Raw genomic sequence first — 24,682 nt, 5'->3', positions numbered from 1 at the left:
GGAAGTTTCGAGCCGAAACACACACAGCGGCCTTCAACTTGGGGTCAAATCATGGGAAGCTGGTATCAATACCGTCACAGATTGGGGCTAACACAAAATTGACTACAAAACTACAATGTCTTATCTTTCATTTAATATATCACAAGTCACCCCAAAACAACTGCCACAGGCTGAACAGCCCATTTAAACAGGGCAGTATATTCTATTTTCCTTCCGGTTCTGCAATGGGTTACTGCGCATGAGCGGATGTCGGGGGATAGATCATATTTTTTCGCAAAACAAATAAATAATAGTCGGCAACAAATTATATGGTGATGAGTACGGGACAAAATCAAAAAGTAGTTAGAAACAGATAATATTAACTACCTTTCCGTGGATTTCAATAATTGCCCCATGGAGTAATGCCACTGGCCGAAATAATACACACAAGTTGCACAGCGGGGTATATAAAGGCTCAAAATATCAGATAACATACTCACCAAATGAAGCAAAATGGAAACGTCTGACACGGAATCTGGTGAAGAAGCAGCAACTCCATCCACAATAACAAGCAAGGTAAAGAATTTAATCTGAAAAATTATAGTGATAATCAGAAAAATACCATACAATATAATATTTGTGACATAAGCAACATGTAAGGCGGATACGGGAAGCTAAATATATATTACCTGATAAAAATGAAAATCATTCTCTATTGTGACGTCTGACAGCAACGCCATCACTGCAGAGGGCCGCCAGAGGTTCCTGCAACGTAGAAATGTACGTTAGAAACTACTGATTACTTTGCAAACATTAACCTAACAAAGAAATGTTCACAACAAGAGACGGTATTATTTGAACCTTAGAAAAGGAAACCCTTGAATCCTGGAAAAAAAATTTAAAAGGACAACGCGCCAGAGCCAAACAGCACCAACGTGGGAAAAGAGCAAAGGCATATCTGGGTGACAGCAAAAAATGATCAAGTGCGCTATACATGCGGAAATTATTTTTTTTTCAAAAAGGTAATTGTTGATGACACAATACAATTATTTGTCAAAAAAATGTGAAAGGAGAACAAATGAACTGTAAAGATATAAGAATAAACATACCATCGGTATCGAACACATCTGTCAGGTTTTGCAGTGCCTCTGCAACATCACGCAGGAACGTTAACAACTGGCTTTTCCTACTGTCCTTGATGTCCCTGTGATAGGTTAAGGACAGGGCATCCGCAACATCCTCGGCACCCATGTCACAGATCACCTCAATGTCAGCAAGGATAATTGCTTTTATGTCCTCATTTCTCTGGCGGCTTATGTCAAAATATTTATCACAGTCTATGGTAAATATGAAGAATGGTTCCAGACAATTGATGCGACCGACATACTGGGAAGTGACAACATCCTGATCGCAATAATCCGTCCGGTAGCAATTCTGTGGAAGGTGTCTCTCCACATGTCAACCTCAGTGGACAAACCCGTTACTTGCATGTATTCGGTGTCGTCTGGCAGCTGAATGTCCAAAACATGCATCATCTGTTGTTTCATCTGTTCATTAAAATAAGTGTATATATTGTCAACAGGGTATGGAATTAGCCTGTTTGACAGGAGCTGAGGTATACGCAGAAGCAGAACTCCAACCCATCAAGCCTATCACTGGGGCACGCCAGCAATGCTCAATAAATACAAGGTGTGTACATACGGAAAATATTGATACAAATAACATATTTAGACATATGTACGACATGTCTTCCGTATGTAACGTACTTACATATATAGTAATAGATAAATAATGAGAATTAATTTGTTTATGTTTCATAGGCAGAAAAACACTGTGTGCAACTCTCCCGAGACATCGGGGGTCAGGTTCCCTTCTCCTGGAGAAAGTACCCATGACAGGGAACAGTAGACTGATGTGTCCCACTTTAGAAAGCCAGACACGAATCGTTGTTCCCTGTGTGGGATCTAGAGGGATGGGCCGGGGGACAAAGAGAAGGGTCCCTGGGTCGGGGGTGATGGTGGCCAGTGCATATACTGGGTACATTACAGATGTACCAGCCATTATGCGAAGGACAAGGACCTTAAAAAATTAAAATCAATTCCCTTTTATTGTCCTCGTCATATTCCATAAAATGATTTAATACAATATACTTGTTTGTTGTTAAATTCATTGTGGCATTGGGGGAAGGATTGTGGGGACACACACGGGTGATATATCGTTTAGTAAATGTCTCATAAATCAAATGAAGCGTTATTTGGAATATGATAATATCGTTAAATGGCATGAGATTGTATAATTATGTAGTATGAAAGTGTAGTTTTTAAGTACCTGAACGTCAGTTCTTGATATTGTGTCATGTTGAGGCCGTAGTAGAGATCACTGATACGTGTTTCACTCTCCCGAGCAAAGTCTTGGTTCCCACGCCTCATTCCAGCTCAGAATAGGTATATGTTAGAATGGAATCAACAATGAAAGTGTAATTGTCATTCTCGACAGTGAGCATCCATTTGGCGTATCCGTCTGCTGTTCGAATTTCTTCTTTGCGGATGCCATCTCTAGCATATAGTAACAACAGTTCCCTGGTTGATCCCATGAGCAAGATCTCAAGTGTCTGCCAAGCCTTGTGGTGATCGAAGGCGTTCTCACATGCGGACAATGCCTTGGGTGATCTATATCCCAGCATACCTGCCAAACCTTTAATGACTATGGGCGACAACAACTTAGATATGCCACGAACCATGTTAATTTCCTTATGGCCGGGACCGGGGACAAGTAACAGGCGACCAAAAGCCAGATGTTCACTGATGTCACAATCGTGCATGTTGTATGACGTCACCATGCGTCGAAATATCATCTGACCCACTGTAACACTCCTGACTGACATATGACGCACTGATACGTTGAGGCAATTACCCGAGATGCCAGGTTAAAGGGAAGCCCATCACGCCCAACCACTGTCCACTGTCTACCACCCCCTACATTGGTCTCCACCATAATGTACTGAAAGACAGGGAACAGGGATTTACATGTAAAGGATTGCCAATGACTAATTTTGGTTTGGGCATGTTCATTGCTTCACTAATTGCATATTTGTCAGAACATGTGGTTTTTAGTGAACTGTACATCATCATCAACATTTTGTGCTGCATATTCAACGTGTCTTACGTCACTCTTATTTTCTGTAGGGGGCCATCTATGACATCTCTTATATCACTACCAAGCTCTTGTTCAGAGAGGACAATTTTAATTTAGGTATTAAGGAAGCGCATCCTGTGTTCTTTGAACACCCCACAAACATCCCTTGCAGCTATCATCGCGTATTTGGTTTTTGCAAAAGCAGCTGGTGTGTACAGTAACCACTTGTAAGGGCAGTACTGGGGGTCATTTTGTAGAGATGTATTTATTTGGGGGTCCATAAGATGGCGGTGATAACACTGATAAGGTACTTGCAGTCATACCGGACGCGCCAATTCCTTGCAAGGACCTGGTTATTGTCGAAAAAGGTAACCATATCCCCAGATACTGGAAATTTAATAGGTTCATTGCCAATAGTGTTAAGCCATTCTTGAAAGGTACTGTACGGACCACAAGGGCTTGAGGCTGCATTGACACTACATCCACCCTTACTACCTGTCATGAGATTAGAGCACAAACGCACTAGCCTGCCCATTTGTTGTTTCCCCGATGCATCCGTATTACCTGTGTCACCTTTCAAAAAGGCAACTGTGACAGTATTTCTCTGTTCTAACCAGTCGTTGCTGTCCGATGATTGTAATTTATTCATAACCCTATACTGTTGACCAATAGCCTCCGCATCTTCCATTAAACTTTTGTTTTGGGATTGTCCAAGTGCATTGGCAATGAGAGTCAATTCATCTGTGTCCTATCGACCATCGACGATGTTCTGTGCTACATCTTTCGCATTTAAGATTCTCACACGTAGTCACAAAATGTTCTTTGGCATATTCATAGCATGTCTGACACAAAAAGTTCTGGGTTGGCGGGAAGAGATGCCTGTCTCTTAGGCTTTGTATGGCTGCAACTTTGAATTTTTTGCATTTCCTAATGTTTTGTGGACGTAAGTCTGTGCGACCAAGTGAGAATTCCACATGATTTATACACGGACAGTACATATTTACCCGTACGTTGCAACGTTGGAGAGAGATGATATAATCTGATATTTTGAGCCTTTATATACCCTACTGTGCAACTTGTGTATTATATTTAGACCAATGACATTACTCCATGGGGCAATTATTTAAATTTAATTGTTTCTAACTACTGTTTGATTTTGTCCCGTACACATCACCATATAATTTGTTGTTGTTGACTATTATTTATTTGTTATGCGGAAAATATGATCTATCCCCCGACATCCGCTCAGTTGGCGTTACATATGCAGTCGACCGAAATTTGCACGTTGAAATCCATGTTGTCCACCCAAACCGATGTTTATTTCGTGACGCGATCTTGATTTGACTATGCTTAGACTCGTTAGTCCGGAATTCCAGCCTAGTTCGGCAAGGGTGGAAACTGGATTTTTCATAGTCAGTCAGTTACCGCCTCGGGAAGAGGGTCCAGGGAAGATACACGATCAACTTATTTTATATTATATTTAGTTTGGACTTTATTTACATGTTAAAACAGTTGTTTTTCTTTATAGTAGATAGATCCATATAGCCAATTCCGAAAACAAGCAAGACTGAAGACTAAGTTTATATCAAAGTTCAGTTCATATTTCAAAGAGTTTACAGTTGTTGAACATGTTGATGCCTCACTTGTGTCAGATTGACTGCAATAAATAAGAAAATTGGGAAAATATAGCATGGAAAAATGCTATTTTACATTGTAATACTATTCCATATTATAAATCAAACTTCACCCATAAAGAATATATTTTTACAAAGTAAACATGTCAGGCAGGTCATATAAACCAAGATTTCGATAAATAAGCTTTTATTGTTAAATAATATGTTTGAAAAGCCTTCGCAAAACAACCTGTTTTTAACACCTCGTGCAAAACGAGCGAGCTTTGAATGCAGCAAACGGCTTCGAAAGCCATGTGAAAATACAGACCAAATAATGTGACTGAATACTACAGAAAGTGCTGCTGATAAGTTAATTATATTAAAACAAAATGCTTCAAAGCAAAGACTGCTAATAAATTAAGTCATACCGTTTGTGGACCATCTGTTTTTCCAAAAGAATAACCACCCACATGGCCATGATGGCAGACAGGCAGGCGACATACTTCCAAAATAAAACATACCACATCCCAGCATTTATCCCCCTTTCTAACCACGAAACTGCAACCCGCTACAAATTTGACAATAAACCACCGCTATTTGCGCTGGGGTTAACCAAGGCCGTAGTTAACATTTTTTGACAGGGGTGAGGAAATAAGATTATTCATTCAAGTTAACTTTCACAAGGAAAAATGATTTTTATAAAGAAATCAAGGGGGTGTCGCCCCGATTTTGTTTCGCCCCGATTATGTCGCCTCGTGGGTTTCACCGAAGTGGTAAACGTCTGAGACCTGCATCACTTCTGGCTTTCCTCCCACATTAAGCTGACACGCCTCGATATAACCGGAATACTGTTAAAAGCGACATTAAACCCAACTCACTCACTCACTAATAAATGTAAACCAAATTCCCAAATTGGGTTATAAAGCATTATCTTATCTTATCATATTTGTCATAATAACTAGAAGAAATAACTTTAGCCAAAAGACCGGTTCAGAGGTGCATATTAGTACCGTCGTCATTGTGTGGGATTTTACGTCAGTCATGGCGTCACGCGGACGTCAACCATTGAACATTTCTGCTTAATTTACCAAATCATTTTAACACATATATTATTAATTCTCTCATTTTTCATGTGATAATCTTTCCCATGCATATTTTCAATACAGTAAACTAATATATGCATAACTAAACGTGACACAATCATTTCCATAATCATTAGAAATCTCCCCCGAAAGTAGTGTCAATTGTACAATTTCGACGACATCATGAGCATGCGTTAATGAATCACTATCAAATAATGATTATGAGAGGCGTCGCTAAAAGATGGGCGTATCCTGTCCCACCGGTGGCACCCGACACAAACACATCCAAAAGCAATTCAATTGATTACCTGAATAGACACCGAACATATGGTACAAGTCAAAACAGGGAATTGCATCGGACATCATTTTGTCACTGATGCATGAGGTCGGGCGTTGTCTTGTTGAATAATGTGAAGGGCGTGTGGCCGAAGAAACTCATCCGTGTAACTTCGCGCCGTAACATTCATCCGAACTTGCACCAAGTGTGTTCTACCAGTGTAGGAGATATCTGCCAACATCACACACTACCACCACCAAATCTGTCAACTTCTTGTACGCAGTCTCGTGCAAAACGTTGCCCGCGACGTCTACCATCCGCATGACGATTCATAAAACGTCATCATCACCAAACCAAACATGTCTGCAGCGCAGTTGTGGCCATACTCTCTAACCTTGACACCACTGACGCCGCAGCCGTCAAAATGACATCTCGAACTGGTCGCAAATAGCGCAAATAGCTTCAGACTGTTCCACACTGTCTGGGCTGATATCCGACACAATCCAAGTTTTGCCGGAGTTGTAGAGGCGGCCGTGGTGGTTCTTTCATGTAAGTGACGTAGCCGTATGTTTACTCTAGTAGTGAAACTAGGTCGACCGACTCTGGGAAGGCCACGTGTTGTACCGTGTGTAAGATAACGGTTCCACAGCCTTGTAATAGTGCTTTGTGCAACGCAGAAAAACCTGGGTACAGCAAAATCGGGGTTCCCATCTTTTACCATGCGACAAATTCAAATTCATTTTAGGTATTACCTTTGTAGTGAAGTCGGCAACATAGATATTTACGATCTGATTTATTTCTTTATTTTTTTTAATTTAGTTGTTGTTTGGGGGGGGGGGGGGGGGGTGTTGTTGTTGTTTTGTTTTGTTTTTGTTTTTTATTGGGGGGGGAGGAGAAGAGCATATATGCTATCAGTTTAGAGATAGGTTACCTGTAAATTTCACCGTGCTAAACTTGACGTTTGAACCCTCAGGCTAAGCCTCCGATTCCAAATTCCGAATATCAATTAAATTAAATCTACAGGTAACCCAGCTCCATTCGTCAGTAGCCCATCGGTCAGACAGCTTAAAACAACAAGCTAAATGCCTGATTGCACAAATAATCCCCTAACTGTTTCATTACAATTGTTTTGCCCATTGATTGAGAGCAGTGATTCCTCCACATTTTATAATTCACATTGTATGTGATTTGTCACATTCAGTACATTCATATGAAGAATATGTACTTAAAACTTTGAAAGGCATGTAAGGAAGATATTTTATGGATGTCAACATATTTATTATGACAACCACCAATTGAGGACAAGGCCCGTGAACATGGATGATCATGCCCGGCCACACAGATCACGAGCCGTGATAGAGTTACTGCGCCAGGAAAACATGCCAACACTGCCGTAGCCTGCTCAGTGCCCGGACCCTAATCCAAGAGAACATCTATGGGAATTCGTGAGCGGCAAATGCGATGTGGAGGCCCCAAGTCCAGACTGTGGCAAAACTGGAGTGACAGCATTTGCCACAACTTACAATTCAATGTCTGATCCGAAGCTTAAGACGGAGGGTTCAATCATTGGTTTCTACACATAATTCCTATATACGTTACGGTGCAGTTTCAGTTTCTGTCTTGACATTAGGAATGACATTTCTGGGAGCCATCAATTGGCTTCCATTGACATTTGTGACGGCCGACCTTTTGATATCTGTATTCTTCTACAGAATGTAGGCATTTGTAACAGCTCTGTCAAAGAAAGCTTTCTGCTTGACCCCATCACCTTTCCAACGTTTATATTCCTCAATAAATGAAATTTTCAGTTCTTAATGTTGTCAGGTTTCATTTTGGTTTGGTTACAGATCCCAGAAGACATTGGTCGTCTTCATCATTAAAAATGCCGGCAGTGCTTAAGTTTCGTTTAGAGTGCATGTACATGCATTTAAAATTATGAATTGGGTGTAGACCTTATTGATCCTTACTCCATTGTCTGGCTTATGGAACATCTGCCTAATGGGTTAACTGACCAGGGGCTCTTCAGCAACTAACGGGAACGGGTGGTCAGGCTCGCTGACGTGTTTGATGCATGTCATCGTATCCCAATTGCGTGGATCGCAGCTCGTGATGCCACTCATGGACTGTCTGGTCCAGATTCGATTATTTACAGACCACCGTCATGTTACCCGAGTTCGACGTTAAACAACAAACAGATAACATAAAATACTGTTAACGGGGGTGCACAAAATGAAAACAAAATGAAAACAAAAAGACATATATATATAATTGCATCATTTATTTATCTATCTTAGCGTTTATACGTGAGTAAAAATGTTTTCGAAAAATATTATGTAGCACTAATTATCACACGCATTATGTTTCCAACAATTATTCAACATAGTCCTTCATTGTTCACGAAAAGCATAAGATTAATTAAAGTCAAAGTATCCCAGAAGATGCACAATTGTCCATCAGAGATACTTCACTGTTGAAAAGTTTATCTTTATCGCGTCTAAGACCCCGATCCACTGCCTGATACTGTCTGGGCCCCTGATACTGTCTGGGCCTAGCAGGTTCTCGACTGTGTCTTCTTTGCTGAGCCAATTTCACCTCCGTGACAGACTGTTCCCTCAGGGAAATAATTTTCTTGTGCCAACCTTCAATGTTGTTGGTTCTGTGTCCTTCATGAGCTAAGTGATACCAACCCAGTTTGCCCCATGCTCCCTCAATCCATGTTGATGTGACGTAGTCCGTGAATTTGACACAGGCACTCGGGACTTTCACTGATGGCGTCAACCCAACATTGTGCAATTGATCCAGCGGCACAAGAGCGAGGGCTTTAGCTCGGCTTGCAAGTTGGTTAAAGTCAGTAATACATGGGCGTAGTGAAAGTAGCATCCTCGGTGTTTTAGGAATTGTATGTAAACTTCTAATGTATATAAAACATGTGCTCTACTTGCAAAACTTCACACTCCACGCCAAATCTTAACAATTTCATCCATCCTCAGACTCTATACTTCTCCGCGCATTTAGTTACTTAATTCACCTACGGTTTCTAATTGGAAAAACTCGGTCTGTATTTAATCTTATCCCATTTCTAAGTGTTTGATTCTATTATCTGCAAATAAACTGTCAAATTATCTTAGTTCACTTACATTTCTCACTTGCATAAAACCCTTCAATTAATATTGTCCCATTACTAAATATTTGAATAAATACAGTGCTATTAATCTCAGTATTGTAGCAGTATCTTTAGTTGTCCCAACCCAAACAGTCATATGCCCATTGATAGTCTCTACCAAACAGACAGCACTTGTCAGCGACTACAAGGATTATTAACACTGAGACATGGAGTAACCACACGTGCATGGTCACAACAACCCAGGCATAGTGAAGACGATCCGGGTTGTAATCGAAACGATAGTGCATGTACTGATTTTTGTTAAAACCAAAGAAAACGATATCTACAGAGATTATGCTGCGTTCAAGTAAAGAAAGACAGTTTGAGAAATATATTCGTTTTGCAGCACAGTGAGGGGAGAGAGAAGGGAGCTGTTTTAATGTTTCGGCCGAAACGATGTTTTTTGTAGCTGAATCAACATAGTTGGTTGGTTGGTTTGTTGTTTAACGCCGCACTCAGGAATATTCCAGCTATATGACGGCGGTCTGTATATAGTCGAGTCTGGATCCAGTGATTAATATTATGAGCATCGATACACGCAATTGGGATTGATGACATGCATCAATCAAGTCAGCGAGTCTGACCACCCGACCCCGTTAGTCGCCTTTTATGGCAAGTGTGGGTTGCTGAAGACCTATTCTACCCCGGAATAGAATACAAGGTATGTGTATATCCTAATTTAGAGACAAAATACTATATTTATCTGAAAACATGAAATCGATATCTGCTTGTCTGTCAGATCAAGATATGTAAGATCAGTGAGAAAATATTAATAAATACCAGAACATGTGTCTGTTCTTGTCCAAAAACATCACTCAAACAAAATATATCATTTCTAGATCTGTGCCCTATATGAACATGTTTGTCAGGTCACCCGATGAGATAAACACATAAAAGACACATATCCTTTATACCTTTTGACTCTTGTTTTTTCTCAAATTGTATAGACAATGCATTCAGCGTCCTGTTACTCTTAAAGCCTAAACATTCCAGTTTATTCTCGTGAAAAGTACATCCAAAAGAAATTCATAAAAGTTTAAAAAAATTGCATGTCGGATCCTATTTGATCGTTGGTTTTTCCAGATATAAACACGCACTGTACCCCTCTCAATGTAAATTTGCAATAAGGGCCAACCGTCAAAAATAGTAATTGTTGTTTTACAGCAACGCCCTTTAATATACTTAAACACCGCATGATATACGACAATTCATCCATCAAAACAGCTTACCGAAGCTTCAGTGTGCGAGCTTATACGGATTAGGATGTGTCAATAAATTGTCCTTGGCTTCCATTTTTCATTTCAGAAACAGGAGTGTATTATGCCTTCTGGATCAGTCAATGGTCTTTGTTGATAAATCAACGTACATGTATCATACCATCGGAACCGTACATAAGTACATCGGCATTGTATCAGCCATATGGCGTTGAGAGCTGGGATTTAGGAGGCAAGAGTTTCAGATTCATTGAAATTGGTACTTGCACTTTTCGGTAGGGAGATACGATTTATTTTAGCCGCGGTGTTGTTTGTTTGAATTCTGTTATGGAACCAGCTTGTGATATTCTGAAACATGACCTCTTAGCTAGGGCTGAAAACTGAAAATCTTTTTCTGTGTTTGTCTGATGTGAATGCAGTTTAGTCATGTATTGTAGATATTGTATTGTAGGGATCCTTATAAGTGAAGGAGGGTTATTTGACCCCTGCTCCACTCGGAATTTAAACGACTTTCAACAATAGACGTCGGGCACTTCTTCGGATATTTGCTGGGTAGTAAGAATGTAAGATGACGGTCAAATATGATGTCCAGGAATTGGCCTCCTCTAGTCACTTGACGCGGGTACCATCTCAAAAATAACCCTGCATCCTTCATATTGACAAGATAGTTGAATACAAATCATTGAAAATCTAAAGTCATTGTCATGATCAAACACTTTTCAATTTTGTTTAGACAGGTTCAACTGTATTTCAATAGTGTGTGTATTCTTACCATGACAGATATGTTACAATCATCAACAAGACGTTTGTGACTATTGATGTTGGTACCATACAGAGTGATAGATAGGCACCTAGCCTTGAAGTTTGCACTGATTGTGTAGAAATGAGTAGACAAGCTAGAACCCATCCGTTCTTGAAATTGTCTGTTTGCTTGAATCTGAAATGTGAATTGAAGTAATCACCCTCTCAATCAAATATCTTTTAAAATACAACGTTGCCATGTAGTATCATATGCCATATCTTAATCGAAAATGATGAATTCAATATGTTGTTCGATTTTTCATAACACCACACTTCTATGTCGTATCATAGGCTTGCTCGAAGTAAAAAGTGAAAAAATACTGTAAAATGATTACAATTTCAAGAGATGATCAATGATGCTCCTTTGACGTCTAAAATGAGACTGAATATCAGTTGTCAGTGATATTATTTGATTCCAAATGCCAGGCAAGGCGCCTATTAATCATTCATCCCATAGTGGTAGACGAAGCTAGTTAGTGCAACAGGCGGGGTAATTGGAAAGGTTTGTGTTATCCTTACCTCGTTTCGGTTCAGGAGTGACAGGAGCTTCATTTCATAGGAACATTCCTTAAATGTTCAGATTGCAGGTTTCCAGAACATTGTGTTTGAAATAAAGACCTATTGACCTTTCTATTATTCTACGTTTGGAATATTGAAGATCAGTCGGGTTTTAGTTATAAGCATTGTTGGAAAATGGGGGCCTCCGTCACATTTATCATTGACTGACGTTTAATCTTGTTTTTAAGATTTGAATCTTTCCGTGAAAGAATATCAAGAGCAGATTATGTTCCAATGTGAAGATGTGAATACGTGCTTGAACCACCATTAAAATCCTTGTTTGAAAAAATCTTCAAACTTTTTCCCCTAAAGTAGTGTCGGAAATGCCGGAAAACTGCTTTTCTGGCTTCATGTAATAAATACGAGTCATAGGAAATGGCCTATAACCTAAGGTAATAACCTAACACCTGTCCCGAGATGATTATCTCACTCTGTCCCGTGCATTCCCCCATTCTGCAAATGTCACCGAGTTGGGGGGGGGGGGGGGGGGGTGGTCTTAAAATATTGCCGTTATTGTACTTAATTGACATGCGTTGATGGGGAAGCAATTTAGGATATGTACTGCATCATATTTGCTTGGAGACCGCCTCCGTGGTCTAGTGATAGAGCGTCCGCAGGGAGAGCGAAAGGTCCGGGGTTGGATCCCCGGCGGCGTCAGACCAACATACGTTAAAAGATGGTCTTTGTTGTTACCCTGTCTGGCGCTCGGCATTAAGGGGCTAAAAAAGGACTGGTCGGCTCGGAGTTAGTATACAGTGTCTGAGTGGGGTATTCATGTTAAACTGCGGCATGGTATCTCAGTGAGCTAGCACTATAAATCGGCATCAGTCCGGACTAGTACAAGCAGACACACACATTCATTCATACACGTCACTATATAAGTGCAATAATCTTGGACGCGACGTGAAAACCCCATTTCACCTCACCTATTTGCTTGGAAACATGATGGACTAGTTAAGAGCTATGAAAAGGGATGAGTATTGGAAGGTTGCGGTTTTGGAACCCTAAAGTATTTGTTGTTCTACAGATGGTTTCTTGAGGTAGCATTTATCTCCGCTGATGACGTATATGAATCTGTACTTTTGAATGTTGTGTTATGTCTTGCTACGAACCCGTTACACTTAGCCAAGATAGGCATAACAGGGTTGTGGTCACAAGGTCTGACTGGCGTACATAAGACAACGTAACCTTGTTGTACCGCTAGCACATATGTCTCGTACTTTACAGGTTTCTTATTCAGCCGAATTTTCTCCATGAGTTGATCTTTCGTTGGTCTGAAGTCGATAATGTCATGCATTCCTGTATGGTGGCCTTCACAGTACTCATGGTATGGGCAACAGTATCTGATTCCCAGACGTTATATAAACTTGCGTTATCCATGACAACAACACTGGTGTTGTTTAAAATGGACAATAGTTGAAATTCCAACCAGTCTATGAACACATCACCTCCTATAGTTTCCTCATGAAAATCACCAGTTTTCTTTTTCGCCTCGAAAACTAGCACACATCCATCAATAAGCCCCATATCTTGGGCTGCAGCGTGCAAAACAATGATACGATGACCTTCACCTGATCGAACCATGGGCGCTTTTTGTCCATCTGCCGATAGCCACGTGTAGCCATTGGAATGATTCATCAAGGTAAATCATCTGGACGCCCTGACTGTGATTGTTATGATTGGTTCGGAGATAATGATAAGAAGAGGGAATAATTTCCCCTGAAAAGTGCTCGGTCATCGCCACGCGCAGTGTATCGAAATCCCATCTCTTGGAGAGCGACAGTTAGTGCAGTCCGGGAAACATTAATTGTATATCTAATTCCTCTCAAATTCTAAAACAAATCAGGGTTACCTTCTGCTCATAAAGAGACCACCCCTATACCTGTTTTGTTTTCTTATACCGTAGACGTGATGGTATGAATTGAAAACGCAATAGCTTGGGCAGTTCGGTAATGCACCTTCTAAATTAATAAATGGTTTCCCTCTATCTCTCTAAAGTGTAAAGAACTTGTATACATTTCCCAATATCGTGTACCATGGTTATGGCTGTGCAAGTGTGATGTAACATGCATCATGGAAGCAATGTTAACAAAACAAATAGACTAACATATAGTCTCTGAAATGAACATATCATACAGAAAATAAAAATCTAATAAAAAGGGAGCCCAGTGATTCTCTTCATTTTCTGCAGTAATCTAGACTTGCCAAACATTATAGACTTGCATGGGCTGTAGTTGATATAAATGTATCAGGGTCTGTAAGACAGACTACAAAACAAACGCAGCGTCATTTTGTCATTTTAGAAGATACACATCTAGAATTTTCTCAAAATGATTTTTATGTGTGGATTAGATGTTTTATGAAGACTACATTTCATCATTATAACGGAGTCACGTGCGCATATTTCTTTAGAACTGTGTAAACTTCCTGCTTCGTTCGAATTTGTCTCCTGAAAACTTGTCGAAAGGACCCCTTGTGACTGAAATACGTCAAACCATAGGTAGGGCGATCGGCAGTTACTCAATATTTAAATAACAACAGTCTATGAAAAATTATATCCTTTTTTAACAGGCTAAAAGCAGTTTTCGAGCATTTCCGACACTACCTTAATTGTTCGCATCAGCACTTAACGATGTGCTTTTTTAAATAGCCCATGGCGACTCAGGGCTTTGGAAGACAGTCATACTGTCTTAAGATGTGATTGCCGAATAGATGAATGAAGAAGATGTATTGAACAGATTGATGAATATAAAGTTCAAATTAATGCGGACTTCATGACGATTAGTCTCGAGAGAAACAGTGCGATGTGTGGATGATACTCCATCTCACCATGATTGAAGAATTTCCTGTAGTTTTCTCACATGGTGGAGCATATATGAATGATAAAAACTTTACTGACGTATACAAAAACGTGTGTTTCAAGTTCCTTGGAGATACAAGTTATTATTTTTGAATTATTAGTTTTCATTTCATTGAAAAAAATCATCAATAGCTAATTCGGGTTGACTTTGTGTCGATGACCGAAAGTTAGCTTTTGAAGTTGAAGTTGACATAGTTTTGTTTGTTTTTTTCTAAAAACGCTGTAGGGGCAGGTTTCACGATCGTGCCAAGAAAATGAAGACAGTAGTGGTTACAGAACGGGAGACTGCGCATGCTGCAGAATTACGAAGGCGATTGTTGATGAAGTTCCGTATCAAGGAAGGCTGGACAACATCATCTTTCGTATTCGCCAACCGCTTCAAATGTGCCCAAGCAACATGCTCTATCATGAGCAATGCTTCTACGTGTGTGATGTGTCTTGTGCACTGATACAGCAACCTTGATAAAAAAAAAGTTGACAAATTAATTTGAGGAGATTAGTCTCCGTGCAGATTGCACTCGTCGGGAATAGCTATGAAGCTTGGTGACGTTTGCTTCTTCTCCACAGTTACCTACGATACCTCTGTACAATGCAAATGGATTTAGCTGTACATGTATTTCGTCAGCTTCAATTATCAATAGACGTGAGAACTAAGCTGATTTGAAGAATGCTTATTAGGCGAGGAATTGTCAGCGTCAAAGTGTTTTCGTAGCAAAGTGAAGGGAGGCAAATTTTAATTAACGTTTTTAAGTATTGTGTAAATCATTCATAGTGAATACTACAGCGCGAAATCTAGTATACTTCAGAACAATGTTTTAAGGTCTTCCCGGAGTTATTCTCGCTCACTACCGACATGATTGTGACTTCAAAAACTAGAAGCATTTTTTAGGCATATTGACGGCTACTGTTGATTTTTGCTTGGATTATTGAACGGAACTGGCCTTGTATAATGATAATTAAACTGGTTAATTAAAGTGGCCAGTGACGAACTGTATTTCATATAATCGTACTCACCTCAAAGAGCCCATGGCGGCCGGAAGTGATTGATGTTTCGTTGAGAAAACACTGCCGCATTCTTTTACCAACGGAATGGTTTACGCGTCAACGTATGGCACTGCAGGTTGTCTAGAAGTTGTCTTGATATCACGGGTGGGGCCTTTGATTTCGCCTCTATCCGTCATATATTTCCTTATATAAATATAATGCTTAGAGACGAATCGAACCTCGTGGAATGTTTGCAGTGAGTAAGTGATCATGAGCACACTTACGCCGAAATAGTCTAACAATATGAGGGCGGGGTACACAAGAAACGAGCTTCACACATTGTCATCATGTGAGCAATCGAGCTAGCGAACTCTTCAATCATAAGGCTGCACTCCGACCCTATATTTGCAATGGTAATACAGACCAGAGTCTGATTACAGAACAGAGTATGATTTAATTTTGCTAAGACTCTGGGATCTCTGAAGATCTGGGGAGAATTGGTCTTCAGCTACCCATGCTTGCCGTAAAAGGCGGCTTTACTTGTCGTATTCATCGTAACCCATTGTGTGGATCGATGATCATGATGTCAATCACTGGATCGTCTGGACCAGACTCGATTACTTACAGACCGCTGTTATTATAGCTGGAATAATGCGGAGTGCTAACTTATTTGGTTATCGTTTCTTTAATGATTCAAACATGCCCTTGATGGTGAAATTGTGATTGAAAAGCTAACGTTGGTTCCTTTCCGTGATATTGAATAGAATGTGCATGACTTTGCAGTGAGCAATTTAGAAATGTAGACGCCATAAGATGGAGCTTGTCATTCTACGTTCTTCTGGTAAATGAAAGAATACACGTAGTATTAATCCTTAAATATTTATTGTAAGTAAATCAAACTATGTCTTGGTTATAAGTATATAAATGAAAATTCTTTAATATTACCAGATGGTGCAATATATGGTGTAATTATATCACAATCATTGTACTTTGAAGACTCGTTTATCCGTACCCCCGTACGATCTGTACCCAGTGAAATGTCTTGAGTCACTGAAGCAACGAATCATTGGTACGCAGTAATACACCTTCAATATAAATATATATGTGATTCTGACAATAATCGGCTCCGCAAAATGTTTCCATATATTCACTTGGTAAATGAAGCGTCATATAAATGTCACATATCGTTTCTTTTTGCGTGTTCATGCCAGATTCTCTTGCCGTTCTACTGATTCACTATAACTCGCTAAAGCGCAAGCATTACTCTAAAGACATTGCGCATGTATTCAGCTAGGTCCGTCTGTCCATACTCGTGCGTTTGTCCGTACGTACGCCCTCGTTCGAATAAGTCCCCAGCAACATATGCTTGTCGTACAAAGTGACAAATTGGATCGGTTGGAGAGGATATGTCGACAGGCCTTCGTCATGTAGCTGGAATATTGTGCAGCGTTAAATAACAAACAAATAAAACGTCCATCCCGTACTGTTCTTTTGAGATGTCTTCAGAAATGTATCATTACTTGAATTGCTTTCATATTTCCTAGCAGGGGAATCTCAGATTCGTGCTGATTATATGTCTAGGCGTTACAGTGTGTGAGTGAGTATAGTTTTACGCCGCTTTTAGCAATATTCCAGCAATATCACGGCGGGGGACACCAGAAATTGGCTTCACACATTGTACCCATGTCGGGAATCGAACCCGGGTCTTCGGCGTGACGAGCGAACGCTTTAACCACTAGGCTTCCCGACCGCCCCTCCAGGTTTTACAGAACTATACCCCGGATATACAATGAGGTAAACACTCAATATCTGCGTCTCGCATTTCGGGTTTCCTGACACACTAAGCTAACAGGAAGTGAAATCACAGAAATAATGTTTACAGACTGATAAGGTGTCTTGTTGGTATCAACAGTTCCGGAGTCATGTGTTGTGACCTTGACCTTTTGTCGAGATCTGGAGAAGAATGTGGTTGATGACTTTGTCAGTGTTATGTTATAAAACCGAAGCATTTTGAGTGAGTGAGTGAGTTGGGTTTAACGCCGCTTTTAATAGTCTTCCAGTTATATCACGGCGTGTCAGCTTAATGTGGGAGGAAAGCCCGAAGTGATGCAGGTCACAGACGTTTACCACTTCTGTGAAACCCACGAGCACGGTTATGGTGCTGACAAACCTAGAAACATAATCGGGGCTAACCGGGATTCGAACCCACAATCATAGGTTTCTGGCGTGTTCAAGGGACGCAACTCTGCACAGCGAATCGCGGCGCCTTAGACGACTGGGCCACCCGTGCCCCCGAAGCATTTTGAAGTTCACAGACCATGTTTTGACAGTTTGTTGAGGGTATTTAGTGCATGTTAGAAATGAAAAACGTCATCACCAGTTAATAACCAGTCCCGATTATCCGCCATAACAGATTCCACCACGAGGCGCCAAAGGCGAAATAGCGGTGAAAACTATATGAATGGATCACGGAAAATCAGTGATGACACCATCTGTTCGCGAAAAGGGTAAAAAAAGGACTTGTCCTACCCCACAAGTAGCACCCGCCAATCAAACACAGATATCTTAAGAATGATTTCAGTAAAGTTGTATTGACTGCAATAGCTAATGTTTTGAAGGGGTGAATATGCCCGGGCGACTGATGTGATAACTTGTTTATTGCCACAGTTGCTGGCTCTATGACTGTTATTCAAACTGTGAACAGATGAAGCTACTGAGGCGACATTTTTTCTTTGGACACAATCTGGAAATGCGTACACAGGTTTGTTTGTTGTTTAACGCCGTACTCAGCAATGTTCCTGCTATATGACGGCGGTCTGTAAATAATCGAGTCTGGACCAGACAATCCAGTGATTCATATCATGAGCATCGATCCACGCAATTGGGATCGATGACATGCAAATCAACCAAACAGCAAATCTGACCACACGATCCCGTTAGTCTCGTCTTACGACAAGCATAGTTGCCTTATACGGCAAGCACTGGTTTCTGAAGACCTATTTTACCCCGGACCTTCACGGGTTACTAAGGCGACTTTCGTTGACACAATTTGGAAATGTGTACACAAACAGGTTATTGTTATCTAAAAGTCGAATAACATGATAAAAAACGCTACTTATCTTCCTTGAAATATTCTCAAGATTGTAACGATATGATTGATGCGTTTGATAAGCATTTTGGCTACACACCGTTTACTGAAAGCATTGTTTACTGAAAGCATTGTTAACAACAAGCCTTCTCCCCACGCGGGGATCTACGTTAAAATGTGTCCCAGCACCCGATTGCGACTTTTTACGGTAGGTCATTGGTCCTAGGAATTGTGTTCCTTTGCCCAACACACCAATTTGACCCTTACTTCACCTAGACTGAGGGAGATTATCAGTCGGCTTGTCACGCTGAGCCCTATGCATCATAGCGCTGAACCTAAAATTTTACTAAAGTGTTCAGCTGTTATTAACATCTGTTTGATGATAAAGAAATTGATACAGTTATCAACCCTAACATTTAGGCGTTCGAATCAACCTAGAAGTGGTCTTGTCATGTACACTACATTGTTAACACCGCCTGGAAAATGATATACTCATTGAAACAAATTCAGTTTATGGTCAACGAAATGAAGGACTATGTTTTAAAAAGTGTATATCACAACTTTGCCGCATCACACTCAAAGCATATTTTTCAAAATTCGATTGCTTCACAAATTAAACACACTCTTAGAAATTCTGTAAATATGACAATTCCCCGGCCGAGACTAAAACCGTAACGTGATTCTTGTTCTCAATCTTCTGTCAAGTTGTCTTATAAATCTAATAAATGCCAAGCCCTTATCGTGGCTTTTTGACATAGATATCAATATTATAAGTTAAGGTTAGTCAGGTAAGTTATAATTTATAAATACAGGAATATAAGGCACAGTAGAATGTGCGTGTGGATGTAAATGTGAAAATGTGTATTAACATTTCTTTGAATGTGACTTGCTAATTGAAGAAAGAGTCATTACCATGTTTACAATTAATTTTATGAATTGAGAAAACTAAATTTTGCACTTAACTTCAGAGGTTTATGATAGTGTACCTTTCGTGATCTTGATGAAAAAAAAATTTTTCTTGATATTAGGAATGTTTAATGACACACAAATGATATTTTGTATGTTTGCATTATCCAAATTTATTTTATGAGTGTCTGTTCAATATATGACAATGTATGTTCTTATTTACATTTCCCATTGCAGATTAGAGTAGGTTAAATATGAAGGAACAGTAGATATTAAACCGACACGAAGGAAGCTAGCCTTGCCCAAATCGGTTGCATCCGTCACAAACACGTGCAAAATGGCAAATCAATTGTTCATCTGAAAAAACATGGAAACTTGTGGTACAAGTCAAATTGGGGAGTTGCATCGGACATTAATTTTGTCACTGATGCGTCAAGTTTTGGAAATGTCCTCCACATGTCTACCTTAAAACTACTTGATCAAACAACTTCTCAGCAAAAGTCGTATGACGCTCTTTGAAATCTTGGTAGAAAGACCACGCTGAATTGTATCTCAAAAGTTGCGAAATGTGAACATTAAGGACTGGAGCTGATGGAATATTGAACGGAAAGTTGACTATAGGAAAGTTGAAGTCACCCCTCTTATATCATACAGTCTTGTGGAGAGTGTTTCGTCACTCTGAATCTTTATGCATAGATCTAAATATGAAACAGATGAGACGCTCTCACTGGTCTCCTTTATTTCTAGACCCGTGAAGATCCGGGGGAGAATAGGTCTTCAGCAACCCACGCTTACCATAAAGGCGACTATGCTTGTCGTAAGAGGCGACTAACGGGTTCGGGTGGTCAGGCTCGCGAACTTTGTTGATGCATGTTATCGGTCCCAATGGCGTGGATCACAATCACTGGATATCAATCACTGATTTGTCTGGTCCAGACACAGTTATTTATAGACCGCCGTCATATAGCTGGAATATTGTTGAGTGCGGCGTTTGACAGCAAGCAACCAACCTTTATTTCTAGTTCAGGTGGGCAAATCGGTGGAAGGGAATTGGCTATTTGATTGTTATTGAACGATATCAGATCATTGATATACCTGAAGCTTAAGTTTAATTAAACTTCTTGGCCAAATTACCTTGTTTTGACTTTGCCAAACAGATGCACAAGAAGGGGAGCTGAATAGTTGCCATGCTGATGTGTACTTCTTGCCTAAATGTCTTTCCCTAAATTAAACTTTAACGTAGAAGTCATTTGCATTATACGTATAACTAAATACTACTATTAAAGTCACATTTGTGTTCCTATACATTGTTGCCAATTCTTAAAAGATTAGTGCGCATTGAGTAGTAATGATAGCAACTTGGCACAATTGTAAGGCATCACTTGTAACGTAGTTATGAAATGTTTTTAATGCGCATTGCTGCCTTGCCAGAAGGTGCAGTCATCCCACCTCGCGCAAAGCGATTCTACAACTAAAATGTAATCTACGAAAGTTCAATAATATACTAGCCACATAAAGAAACTGTGCACGGAGAAAATATAGATATAAGGGCTCACCGTCCATATATGAAATATACGTTTGAACACAGCAATTATTGGAGACATTCGAACGCTCATGCACATGCCATGCGATATGACGTCATTGATGGGGGCCTATGGATGTGCAATGTGTTATTGCACGTGCATCCTGTGCAGCTGTACACAGCATGTGCAACTCAAAATTCGCTGTCACTTTGGAAAGCATGATCTGTGGTCATTCAAAAAATCAAAACTTCTCAGGCGCAGACACAGCATATCACAAGCAAATCATGCCAAGATTGACAGCTGCACGGCGTCATGAAGCCATTGGAATGATCCGAGCGGGAATGAGGCAACAACAGGTGGCAACACATTTCCAATGCCATCGTAACACGATATCGGCATTGGTGAGGCGTTATCAGAACACAAATGACGTTGCCGACCACCCACGTTCAGGACGTCCCCGAGTAACGACGCCAAGACAGGACAGACGGATTCGAGTTACACATCTCCGACACAGGTTCCAAACGGCAGTAACGACGTCCCAGACAATTCCTGGATTGCGCCGTATCCATCCCAACACTGTCAGGAATCGTTTACGTCAGTACGGGATTCGACCACGACGCCCTGCCATACGTCCCATCCTGACACACCGTCATCGAGTCAACCGTTTAAGATGGTGTCGAAATCATGTTCGCCAACCTCGAATATGGTGGAGAAATGTTGTCTTTACAGATGAATCGAGGTTCAACATTTCCCACAGTGACGGGCGCAAACGTGTCTACCGGCGTTTGGGAGAACGTTTTGCACGCAACTGTATTGTGGAGAGGAATCGTTTTGGAGGTGGCTCTGTGATGATTTGGGTTGGGATAACAGCACGGCACCGAACCCCTATGGTGGTTGTTCAGGGCAATCTCACCGCTGTTGGCTACAGAGATCAGATTCTGAGGCCTGTGGTCATTCCTTTCCTGCAACGTCATGGCCCGGGATTGATATTTCAACAGAACAACGCTCGTCCTCACACGGCTAGGGTCGCAATGGATTTCCTTCACCATAACAATGTCATGTTACTGCCATGGCCTGCAAATTCTCCAGATCTCTCTTCAATAGAGCATGTGTGGGATGAAATGGAGCGCCGTCTGCGTCGTCTTCCACATCCTCCAGATAACGTCCGTGACTTGGCACAGGATTTGAGGAGGATATGGCAGGCCATACCCCAGGCCTTCCATGCCAATTTGGTGAACTCCATGCGTCGCCGATGCACTGCCGTGATTCACGCACATGGTGCTCATACCCGTCATTGAATTTGTGACTTTGTCGTTTGACCCCTACTCCATTTAGATCTCCTGACGTCATCGTAACAGACATTTTCTTATGGTCCGATCATTCAGCTTTTACAGCGTCTGCATCATTTTGTTCTTGCTGTGTTGTATTTCAATCCAGAATATATTTTCTCCGTGCACAGTTTCTTTATGTGGTTAGTATATATCAGAGAACAAGGATGATCATCAAGGCTAGTACCTTCATTTGTAAGAGCATAATCAAATTAGAAACAGAGCAACAGCAAAATACCAAATGCATATTGGAGACTTAAAAATGTGCCAAAATGAGAAGAAAAACTATACATGTACCTGCCAAGAATGCTTGTCCTTTTACGCGTCATGTTATTAATGAAGTCGAGCCCCAAGGGTATCATTCCCTTCGTTTAAGCCATTGTTATATCACATTTATGTATTCCCTCACAGCAAAGGCTGAACGTAATGTTCGCGTGATAACTCGTGGAGAAATCCTCTTTACTTGCACTCTCTGTCTAGATACTCACTTTCACAGGAAAATATAAGCAACAAAACTCTGTCCTTACTCATACAAACTCATACTGAAGACAGTAAGCGAGTACTCCCGTAATGGACTCGAGCCAGATCTGAGAAGCGTATGTGACCATTCTTACCTACAACGCAAATGTCTGTACATCCCTGCTTATATTCCATCAGCACATCGAAAGGGCAGTCTAATCATAATCCGCTCAATTGGTCTACCATAACGCATACTTTAGGTTGCTTAATATAAAACGCGGCTTCAAATTCTATCATGATGGCAAACGTGTTTCCCATCGACTTGAAAAACAATCCCTGCTCATGTACTCCATTGCGTTGATCGATGCTCATGATGTGAATCACTGGACTGTCTGGTCCAGACTCGATTATTTACATACCGCCGTCATATAGCTGGAATATTGCTGAGTGCGGCGTTAAACAACAAACAAACAAATCATGTACTCGAGGATGTATTCCACTAAGCCTTCTGTCTGTTCTTCTGTTTTATCCCAACAGTTGATGTGTATTAGAAGTGGTCTTAACGTCGCCCAAAGCAGATTCAAGTTATAAAACTACCCGAATGTACACCGTCCGGTCCCAAAGGGTGGTAACTCTGCATTTCAAATGAACTGTTGCTTCGTAAGATCGTTCGCGGCTCATGCACAAACTGCGACAACTTATGAGGCGGATCCAAGTTAAAACGGTACACTGTTGCCCTTTACATAAAATATCAGACGGGTTCTTTTTTCAATAATGAGCATCTAACAAAAGCACGTATTGTTACTTCAGAATAGCAACGTTCGTACAGTCTGCAACTTCAACACGAACTGACATGATGGAAGGTAGCGAAGCAAACGGTAAACGTTTATCGAAGTAGCAGCATTTCATCTTACATCAGATTTCCGTTCTGAAAATAAACAGAATATACCCAAATAAATACCATTTATCTATCAGCAAACTGATCAATTACCAGCATAATACCTGTCAACGCTTTTCAATTAGAGATGTAATAGATCATTCAGATAGTGATTATTCAAAAGTCATGTTGGTGTTTAACGATATACACGTACAAAGTATGACATTGTGCAACGCAAGTGTCCACTGTTTTTTTTAAGTGTGTGAGAAACTTGCAAAATAATCATCTCGTTTGTATATGTGTCGCAGAATGTGTTTTAATTTGTTTTGTATACATTGTAAAGTGTAATGTAGTTTGTTTTGTTATGTGCTGTTGTTTCACGAATGTACATATTTGAATACATATACAATCATAAGCAAAAACTGTAATTTAACAACTTCATTTAATTGCTACAAATATATGTTAGGGTGTATTCCTAATATTTACCAGGGATATGTTTACATTTACATGTTTGAATAGAAAGCTACTTTAAACTTGACTTATTACCTATAAATAGCACATATTCATTGTATTATAGCATTTGAATTTTAGTGTGTAAATTGCGTAATGCATGTTGAATATGATTAAGAATTCTGGTTTTTTTGTTGTTTAATGCCGCACTCAGCAATATTCCAGCTTCATGACGGCTATCTGTAATACAATAATCGAGACTGGACCAGACAATCCAGTGATTCACAACATGCGCATTGATCCACGCAACTGGGATCGATGACATGCATCAACCAAGTCAGCGAGCCTGACCACCCGATCCCGTTTATCGCCTCTTACGACAAGC

General features: G+C 40.4%; 3 pseudogenes; 1 reads left to right on the top strand and 2 right to left on the bottom strand.

Moving 5' to 3' along the window:
• Positions 1–496: 496 nt before the first annotated feature.
• LOC139467492 (uncharacterized) lies at positions 497–2,408 on the bottom strand (annotated as a pseudogene).
• On the bottom strand, positions 2,405–6,409 carry LOC139467491 (uncharacterized; annotated as a pseudogene).
• A 4,622-nt stretch (positions 6,410–11,031) lies between these two features.
• The window catches only part of LOC139467490 (uncharacterized), a 102,380-nt pseudogene continuing 88,729 nt past the window's right edge, over positions 11,032–24,682 (top strand).

Source organism: Haliotis cracherodii, unplaced genomic scaffold (genome assembly GCF_022045235.1).
Source record: "Haliotis cracherodii isolate W230 unplaced genomic scaffold, xgHalCrac1.p SCAF_2, whole genome shotgun sequence".
In the NCBI taxonomy this organism is placed as follows: Eukaryota; Metazoa; Mollusca; class Gastropoda; order Lepetellida; family Haliotidae; genus Haliotis; species Haliotis cracherodii.
Note: the sequence above shows the minus strand (reverse complement) of the source record. Positions and strands in the feature narration are given on the sequence as shown.